The following is a 21352-nucleotide window of genomic DNA, read 5'->3' as shown; positions in this document are numbered from 1 at the left end:
ACCCTAAACTGGTCGTCAGCCAATCGCAGGGCACATATAAACAACCAACCATTCACACTCACATTCACACCTACGGGCAATTTACAGTCTTCAATCAACCTATCACGCATGTTTTTGGGATGTGGGAGGAAACCGGAGTGCCCGGAGAAACCCCACGCAGGCACGGTGAGAACATGCAAAGTCCACACAGGCGAGGCCAGGATTTGAACCCCGGTCCTCAGAACTGTGAGGCAGATGTGCTAACCAGTCATCCAACATACCGCCATCTGCACCACCCACTGTCTGAAATTCTGGTGACACACAAAAGTCTGCATAGCAATTATATATTTCATGATCCATGGTGATAATTAATGCAATGATTCTCAGGGGGACATTTTATTTTCCTATGAGGGGTGGGATAATGTTAAAAATGTAAGATTATGGACAGGTATAAATATTGCTGGAGCCTATTCATGACTTACCAACATCTTAAAGTTCTGTTACTGTGTTTAGGTAGAAATTTTCTTTTAATCCTTCTTAAGTACTGCATTATATGTATGATCATTCCATGTGTGTATGTGTGAATTTTGATTCTGTGACAGTGTAATTTCCCTAAGGACCCACTTCCACTACTACTTATGAGTGTGTTGAATGCTAGTCTTTCCACAAGATGCCGCCAAAGCCTAACTCATTTCGTTAGCCTGTCTATGGCATTTTGCTTAGTTTGTCAGCATTAACCTCGCTGACTTTTCCAAGAAAAAGCTGTGTGGTTGTTTTAAATACTCAGCATGTAATTATTTTTTGTTTCGTTAAGCTTGACGGTAAATTTCATCTGAAAGTGGCAATAAAAATCTTTTTTTTCCCTGGTAGCCATTCATCATCACTACCACTACCATCATCCGCATTTAAATCAAAGTATGTGCTCAACTACCCTAATGCAGCCTTATGGGGGCACAAGCCAGTGCAAACTGCAGGCCGGTCCCAGGCCCGGATAAATGCAGAGGGTTGCGTCAGGGAGGGCATCCGGCTTAAAACTGCCAAACAAATATGAGCGTTCATCTAAAGAATTCCATACCAGATCAGTCGTGGCCCGGGTTAACAACATCCGCCCCCGGCACCGTTAACCTGCAGGGCACCGGTGGAAATTCAGCTACTGTGGGTTGAAGACAAAGGAGAGGTGGAAAGCGGGTTCTTCGGCAGAAAGAGAAGAGGAAAGCACAGAGCCTAGAATTGAATGTCGGGACTTTGAATGTTGGGACTATGACAGGGAAATCTCGGGAGTTGGTTGACATGATGATTAGGAGAAAGGTTGATATATTGTGTGTCCAGGAGACCGGGTGGGAAGGCAATTAGGCTAGAAGTTTAGGGGCAAGGTTTAAATTATTTCAACATGGTGTAGATGGGAAGAGAAATGTAGTAGGGGTTATTCTAAAAGAAGAGTTAGCTAAGAATGTCTTGGAGGTGAAAAGAGTATCAGATCGAGTGATGAGGCTGAAACTTGAAATTGAGGATTTTATGTATAACGTGATTAGCGGCTATGCCCCACAGGTAGGATGTGATCTAGAGGTGAAAGAGAAATTCTGGAAGGAGCTAGACGAAGTAGTTCTGAGCATCCCAGACAGAGAGACAGGTTGGACACTAAAGAAGGAGAAAATTATCTCTACAGGTTGGCGGGACAGAGGGATAGAGATGGGAAGGCTGTACAGCAGATTAGGGTGATTAAGGATAGAGATGGAAATGTGTTGACTGGTGCCAGTAGTGTGCTGGACAGATGGAAAGAATACTTTGAGGAGTTGATGAATGAGGAAAATTAGAGAGAAGGAAGAGTAGAAGAGGCAAGTGTGGTGGACCAGGAAGTGGCAATGATTAATAAGGGGCAAGTTAGAAAGGCATTAAAGAGGATGTAAAATGGAAAGGCAGTTGGTCCTGATGACATTCCTGTGGAGGTATGGAAGCATCTATGAGAGGTGGTTGTGGAGTTTTTGACCAGCTTGTTCAACAGAATTCTTGCGGATGAGAAAATGCCCGAAGAATGGAGGAAAAGTGTGCTGGTGCCCATTTTTAAGAACAAGGGGGATGTGCACAGCTCTGGGAACAGAGTTGGAATAAAGTTGGTGAACCACACAATGAAGTTATGGGAAAGAGTAGTGGAGGCTAGACTCAGGACAGAAGAGAGTATTTGCGAGCAACAGTATGGTTTCATGCCTAGAAAGAGTACCACAGATGCATTATTTGCCTTGAGGATGTTGATGGAAAAGTACAGAGAAGGTCAGAAGGAGCTACATTCTGTCTTTGTGGATCTAGAGAAAGAAGAGTGAGGCTACAGGGAGAAGAGATAGCAAGGGTGGAGGACTTTAAATACCTGGGGTCAACAGTCCAGAGCAATGGTGAATGTGGTCAGGAAGTGAAGAAAAAGGGTCCAAGCAGGTTGGAACGGGTGGAGGAAGGGGTCAGGTGTGTTATGTGACAGAAGAGTCTCCGCTAGGAGGAAGTGCAATGTTTATAAGACAGTGGTGAGGCCAGCCATGATTTACGGATTAGAGACAGTGGCACTGAAGAGACAACAGGAAGCAGAGCTGGAGGTGGCGGAAATGAAGATGCTGAAGTTCGCTCTCGGAGTGACCGGGTTGGATAAAATTAGAAATGAGCTCATCAGAGGGACAGCCAAGGTTAGAGAGAAGACTTCGATGGTTCGGACACATCCAGAGGAGAGAGAGTCAGTATATTGGTAGAAGGGTGATGAGGATGGAGATGCCAGGCAAGAGAGCTAGAGGAAGACCAAAGAGAAGGTTGATGGATGTTGTGAGGGAAGACATGAGGGCAGTTGGTGTTAGAGAGGAGGATGCAGGAGATGGAAAAGGATGACACGCTGTAGCGACCCCTAACGGGACAAGCCGAAAGGAAACGAAGATGTGCTAAACTCCCCTGTAGATGTTTCCTGTAGGCCTACTTGTAACATGCACTACCGTAAGACACTCAGAGTTGGGAGTGACAAAAAAAAAACAAAAAACAACAACAAAGTTGTTGTGCAAAAGGGCATAGGGGTATTTCCTTGTGCATAAGTATTTCCCCAGTCATTGGAAGCAGGAACACTGAATAAGTTGCTTGATTATAATTATTAGACTGTTAAAAGTTCTGTGATATACAAGGTTTGATATACATTGTAAATGCAAAATAAAACAATTTGTGAAAGGTGGATGAAACTTAACATTCTAATGTTCCATCCATCCATCCATTTTCTGAGCCGCTTCTCCTCACTAGGGTCGCGGGCGTGCTGGAGCCTATCCCAGCTGTCATCAGGCAGGAGGCGGGGTACACCCTGAACTGGTTGCCAGCCAATCGCAGGGCACATACAAACAAACAACCATTCGCACTCACAGTCATGGCTACGGGCAATTTCGAGTCTCCAATTAATGCATGTTTTTGGGATGTGGGAAGAAACCGGAGTGCCCGGAGAAAACCCACGCACGCACGGGGAGAACATGCAAACTCCACACAGGCAGGGCCGGGGATTGAACCCGAGTCCTCAGAACTGTGAGGCTGACGCTCAGTCACCCAACGTGCCGCCTGTTAATGTTCCATTATGAGAAAAATAAAAATTGAGAAAAGTGTCTTTTTGTATGTCACTCATAAGTCTGCAGGTAGAGATCGGATAGTTCGTGCTTGACCAATATATGTAGTCATGGATATTAATACTTCCTTTCAACAATGTGTGTTGAAACATCGTCTCTATTGCATGATTTGTGACACTTTCAATCTGGGGCTATTAAATGAGGTAAACTCAATTTAAACTCTGATCAAACATTGTTTGGCATTTTAGATTCATACGTGGGAAACTTCAAATGTAGAAAATGTTATATAATTAAAACTTTACAGGTGTAGCGTATATAGATTTTGGATAAAACGTAATTTATTTAAGAAATAAATTTGTCGAAGGGGAACGCCTGCGTTCATCTCCAGGTTAGTCCGATTTACATATACACTGAACAAAAATATAAACGCAACACTTTTATTTTTGCTCCCATTTTTCATGAGCTGGACTACAAGATCTAAAACTTTTTCTACATACACAAAAGGCCATTTCCCCTCAAATATTGTTCACAAATCTGTCTAAATCTGTGTTAGTGAGCATTTCTCCTTTGTCGAGATAATCCCTTCCACCTCACAGGTGTGGCATATCAAGATGCTGATTAGACAGCATGATTATTGCACAGGTGTGCCATAGGCTGGCCACAATAAAAGGCCACTCTGAAATATGCAGTTTTATCACACAGCACAATGCCACAGAGGTCGCAAGTTCTGAGGGAGTGTGCAATTGGCATGCTGACTCCAGGAATGTCCACCAGAGCTGTTGCCCGTGAATTGAATGTTCATTTCTCCACAATAAGCTGTCTACAAAGGCGTTTCTGACAATTTGGCAGTACATCCAACTGGCCTCAACCGCAGACCACGTGTAACCACACCAGCCCAGGACCTCCACATCCAGCATGTTCATCTCCAAGATTGTCTGAGACCAGCCACCCAGACAGCTGCTGCAACAATCGGTTTGCATAACCAAAGAATTTCTGCGCAAACTGTCAGAAACCATCTCAGGGAAGCTCATCCGCATGCTCGACCTCCTCATCGGGGTCTCGACCTGACTGCAGTTCGTCGTCGTAACCGACTTGAGTGGGCAAATACTCACATTCGATGGAGTCTGGCACGTTGGAGAGGTGTTCTCTTCACGGATGAATCCCGGTTTTCACTGTTCAGTGCAGACGGCAGACAGCATGTGTGGTGTCGTGTGGGTGAGCGGTTTGCTGATGTTAACGTTGTGGATCGAGTCGCCCATGGTGCCAGTGGGGTTATGGTATGGGCAGGCGTATGTTATGGGCAACGAACACAGGTGCATTTTTTTTTATGGCATTTTGAATGCACAGCGATACTGTGACGAGATCTTGAGGCACATTGTTGTGCCATTCATCCACGACCATCACCTCATGTTGCAGCATGATAATACACGGCCCCATAATGCAAGGATCTGTAAACAATGAAGCTGAAAACATCCCAGTTCTTGCATGGCCAGCATACTCCCCGGACATGTCTAATCAGCATCTTGATATGCCACACCTGTGAGGTGGGATGGATTATCTCGACAAAGGAGAAATGCTCACTAACACATTTAGATTTAGAAAGATTTGTGAACAATATTTCAGGGAAATGGCCTTTTGTGTATGTAGAAAAAGTTTTCAATCTTTGAGTCCAGCTCACAAAAAATGGGAGCAAAACCAAAACTGTTGCGTTTATATTTTTGTTTAGTGTAAAATAAGGAAACCAGTTTCCAGCTTTGCATTGTCACGCACAGCCTATTTAATCCATGCAATGAGTGTTTCTATGTGGGTGCCGAGAGCATTTAGTATTTATAATGTGGCATTTGTGTTATGTGGGGTGAAACGCCTTATCCGGTTCAGTGGACAAACAGATTTGACATCATTCAAATTCGAAGAAATACAATCACTCGTGACATTGGTGTGGTGGTAGACACTGGGAGCATCCATGCAAAGTTCTTAAAATATCAAAGCAGAGACATTCGGTGAGAACATGTTGCATTAGCTCTCAATCGTAGAGTGCAGTTACTCTCCACCGCCTGTTGGTGTCGCTCGTGTCACATCCATTGTCCCAAAGGGTTTGGCAGCATGCAATTTTTAATATCAAAAGAACATAGTTTGTTGCTGAATTTGAGTCATTAAAAATGCGGCAAATATTGACTCCATTGTTGTCAAACTGTCTTAACAGTCACACTTAAAAGCGGGTTTCTCAAATTCTCGGTTATCACGTCAGTTTGCCGAAAAAGGCCATTGTTGGTGAGACCCTTCAGACTGGCTGAGGGGGAATGACTGTTAATTAGTTTAGCGTCGTTGTGAGAAGTCGGATCTCCTGTGTTTCTCCTTTGATCAGTGGCTCAGGCCTCGCATCCATGTCCTGTGTACAAAGACGGGCCCAGCAGGGTGGCAGAGGCAGTCAAGAGATTGGGGCTCCTTGGTGCCATTTGCTCCAGCAGGACACACTCGCTATACAGGATTTTCGAAATCTCCTTGGTGCCATTTGCTCCAGCAGGGCACACTCGCTATAGAGGATTTTCGAAATATCAAGCGTGTGTGTGCGCGCCTTAGAAATATTTGCAATACCAACTTCATTTAGTCAGAGGAAACAGTAGGAATGCAATTTTATGGCGCAGCAACATTCCTTGGGTTTGGTGAGGTGTGACTTGTAACCCCATTACCTCAGTTAGGTGCAAAATATCTCAAGGTCTGTTTTGTGTTGTACAAAAGACACTCCCCTTACTTTTTGGTAGAATTCAAGGGTGTAAAAACATTAAATAATAGTAATTGAGGGATTTTAATCTAAACTGGCTTGACAATACTGTTGGGTAAAAGGCAGCAGGAAATTTGCTCTTTCAATTTGACACTTGAATTTTACTTGATACATAAGAATAATATGGCCCAAGTACAGTAAAACATAGTCCCCACAAAAAATACTTAACTGAGTAACTGCTGTCTAACTTCTATTTCAATATACGAAGAGACATGCTTACGAAGCACAGTTTAAACTGCAGGCAATCAGTTATGCGGAGGAACATGGGACTCGAGCAGTCGCAAGAGAATTCAAGATCAACAAATCCATGGTTCGCAAGTGAAGGAAGCAGGAAAACGAGCTTCGCCAAGTCAAGAAGACGAAGCTGAGTTTCTGTGGAAACAAGGCGAGGTGGCCCGAGTTGGAAGACCAACTCGAGCAATGAATTAATGAGCAATGAACAGCCAGGAGAAGCGTCTCTACAGTCACTATTCGACTGAGTGCAATAACTCTGAGCTTGCCATCATTCCAGGAGGCTTGACGAAGGAACTCCAACCGCTGGACATAGGTGTAAACAGGGCGTTCAAAGTGAAGTTGTGAGCGGCGTGGGAGCAATTGATGACAGATAGCCAACGCAGCTTAACTGAGATTAGGAGGCAGCGCCGGGCAAGTTACGCCACAATTTGTGAATGGATTGTGGATGCTTGGGCTGACGTGTCTGCTTGCACTGTTGTCTGAGCTTTCGTAAAAGTCAGCATCATTTCTGAGGAGCCGCACGGCAACAAGACTGACTCCAACAATGACAAGAGGGAACCTGGCGTGTTTGATGGAGAACTTGCCCAGCTGTTCATTTCGGATACAGAAGATGAGGACTTTGATGGATTTGTGGATGAGGATTGATCAAAAAATAACGTGAGTACATTGTTAAATACTTCAATAAAGTACAACCGAACTCAGTTTTGCTCCAGCTGCATTTTTAAAAACATTGTTTTAGTGTGCATGCTTGCTACCGTATGTTTTAAGCAAGCGTGTTTTAACATGCCTCCGCCCAATAATACGGTGCACCTTGTGTATGTGTTAAATACAGAAATAGACCCCGTAACTGAGACTGTGGCTTTTACTTTTAATATGGTGCGCCTTATGGTCGTGAAAATACAGTATCTCAATGAACGCGTGAACGTTTGGAAGATACTTACTTTGAACTGACACTCCTATGCACACCAAGCTCTCCCGGCATTAAAAGTCTGTGGGGAGGTAATCTATGTAATGTTAACACTGCTTAAACAACTAACATTCTTTGAAAGATTGGAGGGGCTTGTATTTAAGAAATGGGGATGTTTTCTTTTTCATCTAATGAAACAACGGAGGCGCGTTCCGTAAGGTGTGGATATGAAAATGGCAACTCCTTTTTTACGCCCACATTGTTGTGCGGTTCCTCACGATCAGGGCGGAGTTTCTTTATGTGAAACCAGCCACCCCTTGTAAATGTTGCTTTTAGTGTTTTAAAAGCTGCATCGCTTTGTATATTCTTCATCAATCTACCAAACTTACAGAGAAATCCTAAAGTTAATGACGTGTCCACATTTATACTGTTTTATAAAGACCACCAGATTCATAGCTGATTTAAAATACTGCTTTACCAGAGCGATTTAATTTATTTTTGTTAGCGATTACATTTTTTACACTGATAAGGCTGTAACAAAGTGTTAAAATGCAACCTGGAGGATAACCTTCCCTAAGTCTCGGCTAATAGTCTGTTCAACTATTGCACTAGCACAATAATTATGACATATCTGGAAATGACTGTTGTTGACATTCAATTTCCTTTTGCCGGTCATATTAAAACATAAAATGTCTTCATTGATTGATGCTATGTACATAAGATCAGAAATAGCCTTAACTCTTATTTAAAACATCAGATCCCTCATTTGCTATAACATCCACCTCCCATCCTTTTCCTCTCTCACAGGCACCCTCCACACAGAGCCTCTGGCCTGAGAGCCACCCTGAAATGCAGGCACCACTCCCCTTAAAGAGCCTTCCTCAATCCTGGTACCACTTAATTGCTTTACGACAGACAATATTCTAACCTATGCTGTTTTACAACTCTCTGAAGTAGTGTTGTATTGTTTTGAGCTTTAAAGATGTTCCTTTGCTTAACAAAAAAAAAAAATAGTTCTCCTCGGAGCTGGCTGATGTCCATCTGCTTCACCTTGTGATAAGGGTTGGGTTGGACAAATCAAATTATTTTTCCAGTAAAGTCCGTTTTGACGAGGGTTGGCATCGAGAATCATTTGGAACTTTACATTACAATGACTTGGGACAAAATTCACATAAACGTTGTCTCACAGTATCACAAACATTAACCTTGTGCCTCATCGGTGGGTAGAGAAAGGAATCGACGTTTTAAAGCATTTGGTTCCATTCATTAAAAAATAAATCACCTCTGTCGTACTTTTTGTGCCAAAATGCTGAGTTCCGGTACGTACCCTTCAAAATAAATGGCTACAGGAGGTCAACTTAAAACTTGCACATATAAACCATTTGACATGATAAAACAGTCCCAAATAACTATTTTAACAATGATATAGTCAACTTTTATCTGAAACAATTAATGAATATTAAGTCAATTGGATGAGTTCCACACACTTTGCCTTTTAGTTCATAGGTTTGATAGTGATGTGATACTGGTTTTAAAGAACCCCGAGTCAAATGTTGATTTTAGTCTATGCTGCAGCCTGCTAAGAAAATGGATGTTCATAATTTGGACACCCTTTATTTAAACCATGCAAGCTTTTTTGACCCAGCCTCCTAAAAGAATCCGAATCAAGAATCGTTTGGAAACGGAATTTAAATAAGGAACCGTAATTGGGACCGGAATCGCTCAAATTCAAACGATGTCCAACCCTAGTTTTGACCGGAAATATTTACTTCAATAACTGCTAATAAAGAGGATAATTTATAGTTTGAAAGAGCCATAGTCCTTAAAAGATACTTGATCTAGACTTATGAGTCCGAAGCACACCATGCTCTCCCGACGTTCAAGTGTGGCGGTTAATGTATGAATTGATCCCACTGCTTTAACAATCAACAGGGCGGAGTTTTTCTCTGTGAACCCAGTCAATCTGTCAGTTCATCCTGGCAACTATAGCGGTAAGACCTGGACAAATATACCGTATCTGCTGTTAAAACGATTCCACGCGACTAGAATTTTTTTTATTAAAATAAATTGTTTCATTGACTTAACATAAGCTATAACTGCATATACAAAAAACATTTTGAATAATTAGTTTTGAAACCAAAAGTCCGGGATAATAGTCTGTTCAACTCCTACAATAGCATAATTTATTATATATCTAAAAAGACACCCAATTTTTGTTGGTAAAAGCTGTTTTTAGTGTTTTAATCTGAATTGCTGTGTATAATATTTTTAATACAGACTAGTTTGACTTCATCGATCTATCAAACATACCAAAAAAACAAACATAAAAAAAAAAAAAATCACAATTTATGTTGTCTACCATGTACCTTTAAAGTTAATGGTGAATACACACTTGTATTGACTTGTGTCAGCTCCTTCACAGGTCCAATATGACTGTGAAACCATACAATTGTTTAATTGACTTAACATTGACTTAACTCGCATTTGATCTGTAAACAGAAGCCTGCAGGCTGGGGAAGTCTGTCTATGCCTGAGCAGCCCACCGTGGCCAGCCTAGTCGTCACTCAGTGCCAAAATGAAGCACATAACCGCGAGGAATGTTTGAAGTTCAAACAGAAAAACTAATTTACACCACTCAAGTACATGTTGATGTACAAATTTAAAATAAACATAATTTACCTCACTTCTTTACTTTTTTGTTCTGGCCTCCAACTTGAGCCATGCCCATTTCCACCTGCACCTGATGCCTGCTTCCACCTGCTAGCATGTTCCTCTTTAACCACTCTCATTCTCGAAACGACTAAAATCATTCTGTTTCACTTCATTTTTCACTATTACCAACTGTTAAATATATTGTAGAAGTTATCATTTATTTGCTTAGCTTGCATTAGTATTATGGACGATTTTGATGGTTGCTTGCTGACCGTGAGAGAAAGGAAGATGTCTCGCCTTCAAGAAGATGACTCAGCAGGAATCATCCGATACAAGGGCGCCTTGACCAAGAACGTGGCCGGTGTTGGTCTCATGTCTTCACCTTGAAACCCTCCCCTTAGTGTGTTGTGTCTTGTAGCTTAGTATGTTATGTCTTGCAACTTAGAAACCTCCCTATTTCAAATAAATATAGGAGCGACGTGAGAGATTGTTTAGAGCGTGATGGGAGACTGGATCCGAGCAATCTCTCATACGTCCTCCTCATGAGCAAAAGAAACCAGCGTCTTAATTCCTTTTGTGTCTATTTTTATAGGTGTTGGGCGAGATAGATCCAACATTAAATTGGTCCTTCGAGCCGGATGTCAACACACCCGAGGATTCCAGTTGTGGAGCCGACTTCCAGTTAAGAGACCGTGGCCACGGCAACTAAGACCCTTTCCGGGACTGGTTTTCGTTCTCCTCAGCTGGGATCTGAAGGTTGACGACAATCTACAGGATTGAAGACGACTTTGGTGAGTTAAAATTTTTAAAAAAACAAACAAAAAAAAAACGTTATTAAAGAGAGTGAATTGCGCAAGAAAGAAGTCTGCGGCAGAATAAATCTTGTGTAATACTAGTCACTGGCAAGTAAAAGAGGGACAGCGGAGTCCGAGAAATTCCGCGAGGACGGCGGAGTCCTGTATGTACTTAAATTCCGTGTTTCTGTGTTTGTAAAAATGTTACTAGTATCGTGTGAATGTGTAAAATTATGAATGTATAAGACAGGATTGTAAGTGACAACTGGGTTTGGAAGCAGATGCAAGAATGCTCCGCCCCGTGTGGGTAGAAGCTTGAGGATTACCAAAATCCAGAGATTCATTGTCACCCTGTCATTTTGAATAAAGTCAGTATTTTGGTCACTCTAGGTGCAAATAAACTGACTTCCAAATTCACAAAATGGGAAAAATAACAGTAAAACGGACCTAAAAGAACGCTTAACGTCTAAAGACTGGAAATATGTTCAACTCCAAAACCTTTCCAAAATAAAACATTTAAACACGTGGATAACCAAATACGGTTTCGCTGGCCAGCTAAATTCGCAAAAATTGGTTCAACTTCGAGACGAAATAAAATGTCGACACAAAAATCATATCAAAAATAGAAAAAGACGGATATGACGACTTATTCTTCTGGCTAAACATGGTGTCCAAAAGAGAAAAAGGAAGTAAGAAAAAGAAGGACTTAGAAAGTGAACAGAAAAGGCAGGCAGGTAGGGATAAAGATATGTTGTTTCAAAGACAGGAAGATGGCGAGACAGGACCAGTAGTTAAGAGTTGAGAAAAAGATGGTTAAAAAAAGTGTGAAAAGAATGAGGAAACAAAGGCATCAGCACCCTTGTACCCGTTTTTGCCACCTCATGAACTTCCTCCAACTCATGAGTCAGAACCTCAACGAGTTTTAGAATCAGGAGGGGCACAAATGAATTGGTCTAAAACTATGGGAGGAACATTGTCTCCCATTCCCAAAATAACAAATATAACCACAGATGAGGGAGACATGGATTTATATCCAATGATTGAGGTGGCAAATCCAAATGGACCACAAAGAAACTATTTTGGTCTATAGGACCTGGACTAATGAGGATGTTAAAAAGGCCATAGCCGGCATCACACCCTACAAAGTAGACATTGTCCAGTTTGTTGAGGAAATGGAAAATCTTTTTATCACCTGCAAGACATTTATCTTGCATTGCCATCTTGCTGTCACAACCACATTTGACTATTGAGCGATGCACAACCTTAAATCCAGCCACACTAATACCCTTACCTGATGAAGGCACGCAGCACGATTGTCAGGAATTGGCTGAGCAAACTGCTAAATGTAGAGGTGATTTGAAAGAACAACCGTTAAGTGACGGACAGGTTCTATATGTAGATGGTTCTTCGAAAAATGATGAACTAGGGAAGATAAAAACAGGATATGCGGTGGTAACTGATACCATTGTGCTAAAAGCTGAGTCACTAGCGTCACATTACTCTGCCCAAGCTGCTGAATTAGTAGCATTAACCGAGGCATGCAAACTAATGATAAATAAAGATGTTACAATCTATACTGATAGCCAATATGCGTATTCCACAGTTCACGTGTTTGCGCAATATTGGGATAACAGAGGAATGATTACGTCAACAGGAAAGCCAGTAACACATGCTGAATTACTTAAACAATTATTACACGCAGTGCAACATCCACGAAAAGTTGAAATTTGTAAATGTGTTGCACATACATCTGGCACTGACAAGGTTTCTAAAGGAAACGCATTTGCTGACAAAACCGCAAAAGAAGCAGCCTATAAACCATTTTTAGGTTTAAAAAAACAAATTGAAGAACAAACCTTAGATGACCAAACACTAAAAGACATGCAACAACAAAGTCCACAACAAGAACGTAATTATTGGGAAAAACAAGGTGCAAAACTACAAAATGAAATTTACATTAGCACAGAAGGGAAACAAATACTTCCAAAAAACCTATTCAAATGGGCTGCTATATTGAGCCATGGTGTGTCACATGTCTCAACCGGAGGGATGGTGGCACAGATACATCGACACTTTACAACCTATGGTTTCAATTTATATTCAAAGAATTATTGTAGAGCATGCATGATCTGTGCACGCCATAATCCGCAAGGGCAATTGCGACCTACTAGAGGTAAATTCCCAGTGCCTACATACCCCTTCCAACGCGTTCACATGGATTACATAGAATTAAGTCAAAGTGAGGGAAAGAAGTACTGTTTGGTTATCATAGATGCGTTTTCTAAATGGATTGAATTATTCCCAACAAAATCACCTGATGCTCTGACGGTGGCAAAAGCACTATGTAAAGACATCATTCCAAGATATGGCATACCTGAAACCATTTACAGCGATAATGGGACTCATTTTGTAAATCAAATAATCAATAAAATAGGAACGATGTTCCACATCAATTTGAAAAAACATTGTGCTTACCACCCTCAGAGTGCAGGTCTAGTGGAAAGAATGAATGGAACAATAAAAAATAGACTGAAAAAATGTATGGAAGAGACAGGAAGATTTAAAAGTATCTGCTGAAAGTGACCATGTTTCCCAGCAGGAAACCAAGTTGGTTGGACCAGGAGACTGGGTCCTAATTCGAAGCATCAAAAAGAAGCACTGGCATTCACCAAAGTGGGAAGGACCGTATCAAGTGTTATTGACAAGTCCAACAGCCCTAAAAATAGCAGAACGAAACACGTGGGTTCATTTAACACACTGTAAAAGAGTCATTTCAGGTGAGTACTCAAATAGGGAAGGTGAGCAAAAGTCTGATAACGGAGTGGGAGCAGATGTGTAGATTCTGAAAACGCTTGCTGGTCAGTGAAGAAAAAAGACACCAACCCGTTTCGTGAGAACTCAGCAGAATGGCACACCCGCGTTGGTTACAAGATTTGATAGGTTGTTACGTAGCAACTTTGGCTACTATGGTGTTGGTTTTGTTTATGTGGTACATGGGACATCCCACCCTGAATGATACAACCAATTTTTTAAATAGAAAATCACCTACCAGCTGGACCAATATGACGAACCCAGTAATGGAAAATTTTGAATCATTAACTCGTCTCAAAAGAAGTACAGCTGATGATCAGAACTGTGGGCATGGCCTCCAAACGCGGCAAACCGGTTTAATATTTTGTGCCCCACAAAATCGAACTACCTTAATCATAATTCCATATGCGGCTCTCACCAATGATGCTCAAGAGAATGGGCAGAATTGGCGAAACAGGTTATGATTGGTCCAGTTGGTCACTAGAAACAGCAAAAGAACATAGAAGTTTAACATAAGCAAAACGGCCCATAGTTTAATATTGAAATACAAATCAAATCACCTAGTGTGTTTGATTATGAGCTTGTGGGCATATTCTGCCGGAAGATCCCCCCAATTCCGAGTAGCATTGTGTTATTGGAACCGTGTTAAACTAGAAATGCCATTGAGAACTTCAAGGAAAGGTGGACAAATTTTAATTTGATTGGTTCCTTGTTGTCACAGGAGTTTCAGGACAAAATAACAATTGATTACTATTGGTGGAACAAGCAGCAAATGTAACGAGAAAAGATTGTGTGGTTTGCATGGGTCCCAAGGCCTTTGTTGCGCATAGTTCCGGCACAATTATCACAAGATTGTATTATTCCATTAATGAATGCTACTGTACCAACTGAGAGGTGTAAATCATGGGATCCTATATATCCCGTAACAAAAGCAGACAAACACAAACCAATGTTTTCTACTTTAGTAGCACCGAGTAATTTTACTTGTATAAACATGATTAGTAAAGGCAAAAAATTAGGACCACTGAACGACACACAGTGTAAAGTAACCCTAAAAGTAGGACCAAAGTTTATGCCAGTATCACGGAGCGACATCTGGTGGTGGTGTGGAGATGATAGACTGTTTTATAGATTACCTAAAGATGTATCTGGATTGTGCGCTATTATCACTTTGATATTGCATGTGTCAGTATACCCTATGCCTGTTCAAGATTTAATGGAAAAAGCACCAATGTTGTTGTCCAATCTAGAACATAGACAAAAAAAGAGATTTGTCCTGGCAGGGGCAAAATAATCCAACATACATCGACGCCATAGGTGTTCCTCGTGGGGTTCCTAATCAATACAAATTAGCTGACCAAGTTGCAGGAGGATTTGAAAAATAAAGTAACAACTAAAATCAAATTCTGCAATATACAGTGCCGTGAAAAAGTGTTGGCCCCCTTCTCAAATTCTTATATTTTTGCATAGTTTCCCCTCTTTAATGTTTAAGATCATCAAACAAATGGAAATATCTGACAAATATAGCCCAATGGAACTTATATTGCTCTTTTTAAATGGTGATTTCATTTATTAAGGAAAAAAAAAAATCAAAGTTAACTGGCCCTGTGTGGAAAAAGTAATGGCCGCCTAAACCTAAAAACTCGTTGGGCCATACTCAGCAGCAACAACTGAAATCAAGCGTTTTCTATATTTGGCAATGAGTCACATCTCTGTTGAGATATTTTGGCCCACTCTTCCTTGCAGAATTGTTTAATTTCAGCAAAAGTGGAGGGTTTTCAAGCATGAACCGTCTTTTTGAGGTCATGCCACTGCATTTCAATTAAAGTCTGGACTTTGACTAGGCCACACCAAAACCTTCATTTTGTTTTTTTAAGCCATTCAGAAGTTGCCTTGCTGGTGTGTTTTGGATCACTATTCTGCTGCAGAACCCTAGTGCGCTTCAGCTTGAGGTCGAAAACTGACGGCTGAACATTGTCTTTCATGGTTTTCTGTTAAAGAGCAGAATTCATAGTTCCATCAACCACAGCAAGTTGTCCAGGTCCTGCAGGAGCTATGCAGCCCAAGACCATCACCATGTTTGACTGTTTTTGAAATGCTGTGCTCCATTTATGCCAGATGTAACCAGTCACACACCAAAAAGCTCAACCTTCATTGAGTCAGTTCATATAATATTCTCCCAAAAGTCTTGGGAATCATTCAGATGTTTTTTTTTTTGTTTTTGTTTTTGCAAAAGTGAGACAAGTCTTTATTTCTTTTTGGTCAGCAGTGGTTTTTGCCTTGGAACTCTGCCATGGATGCCATATTTGCCCAGTCTCTTCCTTATTGTTGTATCATGAACACTAACCTCAACTGAGGCAGGGGATGCCTGAAAACACTCCATGTTTTCTCCATGTGAGGATAATGGCTCTCCCTACTGTTGGAAACCTTTACTGACTGATAGATGTCAATTACTTTATTTCTCGACTGTTCTGGCATGCCTTTACGCCGTTTTCCTCCCACGTCCCAAAAGCATGCATGGTAGGTTAATTGAAGAATCTAAATTGTTAGGTATGAATGTGAGTGCACATGGTTGTTTGTTTATATGTGCTCTGCGATTAGCTGGCAACCAGCTCAGGGTGTACCCCGCCTCCTGCCCGCAGTTAGCTGGGATCGGCTCCAGCATACCCACGACCCTAGTGAGGATAAGCGGTGTAGAAAATGGAAGGATGAATGAATGGATGGATATTGTCGGGACAGATTCTGTTTAAGTGATTTCTTGATCGAACAGGTCTGGAGGTAATCAGGCTTGGGTGTGATGAGTGATCTTCTTCTTTTCCTTTCGGCTTGTCCCGTTAGGGGTCGCCACAGCGTCATCCTTTTCCATGAGAGCCTATCTCCTGCATCCTCCTCTCGAACACCAACTGCCATCATGTCTTCCCTCACGACATCCATCAACCTTCTCTTTGGTCTTCCTCTAGCTCTCTTGCCTGGCAGCTCCATCCTCATCATCCTTCTACCAATATACTCACTCTCTCTCCTCTGGACGTGTCCAAACCATTGAAGTCTGCTCTCTCTAACTTTGTCTCCAAAACATCGAACCTTGGCTGTCCCTCTGATGAGCTCATTTCTAATTTTATCCAACCTGGTCACTCCGAGAGCGAACCTCAACATCTTCATTTCCGCCACCTCCAGCTCTGCTTCCTGTTTTCTCTTCAGTGCCACTGTCTCTAATCCATACATCATGGCTGGCCTCACCACTGTTTTATAAACTTTGCCCTTCATCCTAGCAGAGACTCTTCTGTCACATAACACACCTGACACCTTCCTCCACCCGTTCCAACCTGCTTGGACCCGTTTCTTCACTTCCTGACCACACTGACCATTGCTCTGGACGGTTGACCCCAAGTATTTAAAGTCCTCTACCTTTGCCATCTCTTCTCCCTGTAGCCTCATTCTTCCCCCACCACCCCTCTCATTCATGCACATATATTCTGTTTTACTTCGGCTAATCTTCATTCCTCTTCTTTCCAGTGCATGCCTCCATCTTTCTAACTGTTCCTCCAGCTGCTCCCTGCTTTCACTGCAGATCACAATGTCATCTGCAAACATCATGGTCCACGGGGATTCCAGTCTAACCTCATCTGTCAGCCTATCCATCACCACTGCAAAAAGGAAGGGGCTCAGGGCTGATCCCTGATGCAGTCCCACGTCCACCTTAAATTCTTCTGTCACACCTACAGCACACCTCACCGCTGTTCTGCTGCCCTCGTACATGTCCTGTATTATTCTAGCATACTTCTCTGCCACTCCAGACTTCCGCATGCAGTACCACAGTTCCTCTCTGGGTACTCTGTCATAGGCTTTCTCTAGATCTACAAAGACACAATGTAGCTCCTTCTGACCTTCTCTGTACTTTTCCATCAACATCCTCAAGGCAAATAATGCATCTGTGGTACTTTTTCTAGGCATGAAACCATACTGTTGCTCGCAAATACTCACTTCTGTCCTGAGTCTAGCCTCCACTACTCTTTCCCATAACTTCATTGTGTGGCTCATCAACTTTATTCCTCTATAGTTGCCACAGCTCTGCACATCACCTTTGTTCTTAAAAATGGGCACCAGTACACTTTTCCTCCATTCCTCAGGCATCTTCTCACGCACTAGAATTCTATTGAACAAGCTGGTCAAAAACTCCACAGCCACCTCTCCTAGATGCTTCCATACCTCCACAGGAATGTCATCAGGACCAACTGCCTTTCCATTTTTCATTCTCTTTAATGCCTTTCTAACTTCCCCCTTACTAATCATTGCCACTTCCTGGTCCACCACACTTGCCTCTTCTACTCTCCCTTCTCTATCATTTTCCTCATTCATCAACTCCTCGAAGTATTCTTTCCATCTACCTAGCACACTGCTGGCACCAGTCAACATATTTCCATCTCTATCCTTAATCACCCTAACCTGCTGCACATCCTTCCCATCTCTATCCCTCTGTCTGGCCAGCCTGTATAGATCCTTTTCTCCTTCTTTAGTGTCCAACCTGCCATACATGTCATCATATGCCTCTTGTTTTGCCTTTGCCACCTCTACCTTTGCCCTGTGTCGCATCTCAATGTATTCCTTTCGCCTCTCCTCGGTCCTCTCAGTGTCCCACTTCTTCTTAGCTAACCGTTTTCCTTGTATGATTTCCTGTACTGTGAGGTTCCACCACCAAGTCTCCTTCTCTCCTTTCCTGCCAGAAGATACACCAAGTACTCTCCTGCCTGCTTCTCTGATCACCTTGGCTGCAGTGGTCCAGTCTTCTGGAAGCTCTTTCCGTCCACCGAGAGCCTGTATCACCTCTTCCCGAAAAGCTGCACAACACTCGTCCTGTCTCAGCTTCCACCACATGGTTCTCTTCTCTGCCTTTGTCTTCCTAATTTTCCTCCCCACCACCAGAGTCATCTTACACACCACCATCCTATGCTGTCTAGCCACACTCTCCCCTACCACTACCTTACAGTTGGTAACCTCCTTCAGATTACATCGTCTGCACAAGATGTAATCCACCTGTGTGCTTCTACCTCCGCTCTTGTAGGTCACCCTATGTTCGTGCCTCTTCTGGAAAAAAGTGTTCACTACAGCCATTTGCATCCTTGTTGCAAAGTCTACCACCATCTGTCCCTCCAAGTTCCTTTCCTGGATACCGTACTTACCCATCACTTCTTCATCACCCTTATTACCTTCACCAACATGTCCATTACAATCTGCACCAATTACGACTCTCTCTCTGTCTGGGATGCTCAGAACTACATCATCTAGCTCCTTCCAGAATTTCTCTTTCACCTCTAGGTCACATCCTACCTGTGGGGCATAGCCACTAATCACATTACACATAACACCCTCAATTTCAAATTTCAGCCTCATCACTCGATCTGATACTCTTTTCACCTCCAAGACATTCTTAGCCAACTCTTCTTTTAAAATAACCCCGACTCCATTTCTCTTCCCATCTACACCATGGTAAAATAATTTAAACCCTGCCCCTAAACTTCTAGCCTTACTGCCTTTCCACCTGGTCTCCTGGACACACAATATATCAACCTTTCTCCTAATCATCATGTCAACCAACTCCCGAGATTTTCCTGTCATAGTCCCAACATTCAAAGTCCCCACATTCAGTTCTAGGCTCTGTGTTTTCCTCTTCTCTTTCTGCCGAAGAACCCGCTTTCCACCTCTTCTTCTTCTTCTTCTTTGACTTCGACCCACAGTAGCTGAATTTCCAACAGCGCCCTGCAGGTTGACGCCGCCGGTGGCGGACGTTGTTAACCCGGGCCACGACCGATCCGGTATGGAACTCTTTGGATGAACGCTCATATTTGTTTGGCAAGGTTTTAAGCCGGATGCCCTTCCTGACGCAACCCTCTGCATTTATCCGGGCTTGGGACCGGCCTACAGTTTGCACTGACTTGTGCCCCCCATAGGGCTGCATTTGTGATGAGTGATAATTAACCAAAAATTGTGATTATCCACAATTAATTCATGTTTTAACAATGGGGGTAATAACGTTTTCACACAGGGCCAGGTAACTTTAAATAGTATTTTTTTTCCTGAATAAATTAATTCACCATAGCAAAAACAGCATTTTAGGTTCACTTGGATAACATTTTTTAATATTTACATATTTTGATTATCTTAAAGTGGGGAAACTATGCAAAAACTAATTTGAGAAGGGGACTAATACTTTTTCACGGCACTGTAGTTTGTACTTCTCTGTGGAAAGTTCCCACTGGGAGCACTTATTAAAAGTGCATATACGTGAAATGCCATTATGAAACAAAAAGGTTTTGAACAAACGTAACCTCTAAAACGGTTCAGTTATTACGAGTTGTTAAACTGAACTATGTAAAATTGTTTGAGACGTCAATGTTGTGTCAAGATCCCAAACAGAAAAGGGGAAATTCTAACTTTTTAATTTTTCTTAAATTCAGCAGTTTATTAGAAAACATAAATCTCTTGTGAAATGCAGCCCTACTTTTATTCAGTAAATGAGAGAACATTACACTGTTGTGGCTCATATGTTTAATTACCAGGGGAGAATTTGTAAGATGTGCACAATTCTTGAGTATGCGCTCATATCATATCAGTGGCAAAAAAAAAATTATACTCTGAAAGTTTTGGGGAAAATACATAATTCTCGAAAAATTTGCAACTGTGGCAGACAAACACAGAGAGAGAGAGAGCAAGAGCAATGGATAACACAAAAATATTGTACAAACAGTATAAAGTAACCGTAACAAATGAAATAAAAATCTGCAATATAGCGGGACTGCGAAGCAAGAACCGTGATGTTGCAGAGGATTACTGTATGTGAATTCTGTGATGATAATTTGCAGGGATTCATTCATTGTTCCAGGGCTGTTTCCATGACATGTGCATCCCAGGACTCACATAGTCTCAAGTGTAAAATGATCTATGCATATCCAAGAAGGCACCCCATTTTTCTTGGTAAACGTTTTTTTAGTATTTTAAACAATGTATATTAGTCTGAATGCAGTCTGGAACATTAGCCATCCAAACCTCTCCTCCTTCATGCTGATAGGCAAGATTACTGTTTTCTGCCTTCATCAATGCTATTGAATAGTTTTCATGTTGAAAAGATGCGATGTAAAAGAATCTTTTGGTTGGAGATGTGAAGAATATATACTTTTGCTAAAAGCTGATAAACTCCTCTCACGGACACTATGTCAACCCTAGTGTTTCCTGTCCTGACTTGTCCTGACATGTTCGGGGATGACCATGCGTGACCTTACTCTAAAACATTTTTATGTTTTGCAATAATGGATTAATTATACCACATGACACGTCAACCCAAGTGTTTCCTAACTTGCCCTGACATGTCTCCGGGGATGACTGTACGTGACACAGTCTGACGGCCCGTGACTCTTGAAAGTACCGGTTTTATTGTTTTATGACCCTTTGAAGTGCCGGATTTTATACCACGTGATACTTTTGTTGACCCATTAAAGTACCAATTTCATAGGATGTGATACTTTTTGAGTTTTACAGCCCTTTAAAGTACCATTTTATTGTTTTATAACCCTTTAAGTGCCAGGTGAACACCCATGACATTTAAAGTACTGTTTTTTTTGTTTTATGA

The 21352-nt window shown here is 41.9% G+C and overlaps 1 protein-coding gene across 7 annotated transcripts in view; it reads right to left on the bottom strand.

The window, feature by feature from the left end:
• LOC133465408 (zinc finger protein 646-like) overlaps positions 1 to 21352 on the bottom strand; it is a 101781-nt gene that overhangs the window by 26005 nt on the left and 54424 nt on the right. The window lies entirely within an intron of this gene.

Source organism: Phyllopteryx taeniolatus, chromosome 16 (genome assembly GCF_024500385.1).
Source record: "Phyllopteryx taeniolatus isolate TA_2022b chromosome 16, UOR_Ptae_1.2, whole genome shotgun sequence".
Taxonomy (NCBI): domain Eukaryota; kingdom Metazoa; phylum Chordata; class Actinopteri; order Syngnathiformes; family Syngnathidae; genus Phyllopteryx; species Phyllopteryx taeniolatus.
The sequence above is the reverse complement of the archived record's forward strand: the minus strand, read 5'-3'. Positions and strand labels throughout refer to the sequence as shown.